Source organism: Erpetoichthys calabaricus, chromosome 1 (assembly GCF_900747795.2).
Source record: "Erpetoichthys calabaricus chromosome 1, fErpCal1.3, whole genome shotgun sequence".
NCBI classification, from domain to species: Eukaryota; Metazoa; Chordata; class Cladistia; order Polypteriformes; family Polypteridae; genus Erpetoichthys; species Erpetoichthys calabaricus.
Genome location: NC_041394.2, coordinates 18,299,146 through 18,301,506, shown reverse-complemented (window position 1 = coordinate 18,301,506; position 2,361 = coordinate 18,299,146). Strand labels below are relative to the sequence as shown.

The window sequence follows — 2,361 nt, the reverse complement described above, 5'->3', positions numbered from 1 at the left end:
CGCACAAGGTATGTGAATAAACAGCTGGCTGAAAGCGAACAAGGAGCTGCGAATAAGGAGCCAACTTCAGCCACGTCCTAGCCGAGGAACAAACTCTTTAAGCTGCTGGAATCAGGCTGACGACTCTGCAGAAAACAGACTCGGACTGAAAGATTCTGTACGAGCTGCTGTCCATTTGCCATCAGATTGTTAAGTCAACAACATTATTAGATTCTTTTTGTTTTTGATATTGTTATATTTTTCAGTTGTTGCTATTTTCGTATTTACTATTATTATTTTTTTCCGTTGTTGCTATGTTGTACTTGTGGCATGGGTTAGTTACGGCACATTCCGGGGTCTTCTAGGAAGAACAACAATCACTGATCTTATACTCTCTTTTTTGCATGTGACAAATAAACCTTTTGAGAATACAGCAACATTAGACTTGCACAAAAAACATTTTCGGAACTCATCTCTGGGACTTTGTTTCTCATCGAACATGAGTTTTACGAACTCTCAATCCACAACCCTACGCCAATGAAATTAGTTGCCTTCCTCATCAAGCGTGACATGTTCTGAGCCTATCTAGCAGAACTGAAACAAACTCAAACTTGCAGATTTAAACGAGACTTAACTCGCTTCGTGGAATAGCTCCGAGGTCCGCTGTCACAAGCTCCCATACTTCTATAATACTCAGCGAATAAACAGTTAAACATTGTTCCATAATGGCCAATCGAATTTTAGTTAATTTGCATTTGACGTCACAGTGTCACAAACGCCGCATTTCGACTTAAGTTTGTTTAAATATTGTTCTTTTTTGTCTCAGATAAAGTCAGAATTTTAAAAGATGTAGTGATACTCGTAAATTTCTGCACGTTTTTATTTTAATAATCCTTATTACTTTATCACGACCGAATTTATTATTGATACACCACATAGGAAAATATACTACCAGAGGAGAGCTATATATAGCATGTAAAGGACTCTAGTTATTTGCCCGGATGAACCTCGGTGGTCCGGGGTGCAGGCTTCAAACCTGTAGCTGCCTAGCGGCAGAGTGGTTCAATTCCACCTTTCGGGCGAGAAACAACATGTTTGAAATAATTGAATTGTTGATTACAAAGGTACGAAATGAAAGAAGTTTATTTTTAAATGGAAAAAATGGACCACGAAATTGAAACAGTTGTTGTTTGTTACCTGAGAAACACCTCACTTTCTATCTTCTTCACATTTTGTACAGAACTTAAAATACTTTTTTCCCCATTTTATCCAAGAACTAAACGTTGCATTATGAATGGATGTTCTGAGACTTCGAAAACATATAATGGTTTTTATTAATAAAAATGCCTTGTACTGTCGATGCAGAAGAGATGAGTAGAGAGGTTGGGAGAATGCGCTGATTACAACGCGTTGCCGCACCCACCACACGACGAACCAACCGGATTGGGACCCGAGTGCAGCTGTGCAACGGGTGACACTTCAGCACCACACTGGAAAGTGTGAGATTTTTTTTTACAGTGGCTGGAGTGCCAATCCTGCCACCAACCCCCGAGTTTTCCCTGCTGCAGGGCTGGATGTAGGTTAACGTCATACCCAGGACAAAGCAATTGCAGGTTAAGGGTGCAGAAGACGTCACATTATTAAGTTCTCTACAAAAAGGAAATGTATAAATTGTACATTTGCTGATAATGTATTGTATAATTCAAATATATATATATATGGTGGCGCAGTGGGTAGCGCTGCTGCCTCGCAGTTGGGAGTCCTGGGGACGTAGGTTCGCTTCCCGGGTCCTCCCTGTGTGGAGTTTGCATGTTCTCCCCGTGTCTGCGTGGGTTTCCTCCGGGCGCTCCGGTTTCCTCCCACAGTCCAAAGACATGCAGGTTAGGTGGATTGGCGATTCTGAGTTGGCCCTAGTGTGTGCTTGTGTGTGTCCCGCGGTGGGGTTGGCACCCTGCCTGGGATTGGTTCTTGCCTTGTACCCTGTGTTGGCTGGGATTGGCTCCAGCAGACCCCCGTGACCCTGTGTTCGGATTCAGCGGGTTGGAAAATGGATGGATGGATATATATATAATAATATATAATAATAATAATAATATATAATAATAATAATAGAAATCTCTGTTTACACATTCTACCCAGAACTGCAGTAGAGACTCCCCTAAAATTGAAGCGGAAGCCAGCTCAACGACATTACCCCGCCTCTCCTCCAATCAATATGCTATTGCGTTTTGGAGGCCGAACGGAAATCAAACCACTTATTTGAAAACGAATGTACTGACACGGGAATTGTCCAATTGCTGTGTAGGAAGTGAGTGAGGAACTAAATCACTCATTGGACAATGAAAATACTGACATGGAAATTGCCCAACCGGCGCCAAGAAA

General features: G+C 41.9%; 1 non-coding gene across 1 annotated transcript; it reads left to right on the top strand.

The window, feature by feature from the left end:
- Positions 1-974: 974 nt before the first annotated feature.
- trnastop-uca (transfer RNA opal suppressor (anticodon UCA)) lies at positions 975-1,061 on the top strand. Its single transcript has one exon. It is a non-coding gene; the product is annotated as a tRNA-Sec (tRNA).
- Positions 1,062-2,361: the final 1,300 nt, after the last annotated feature.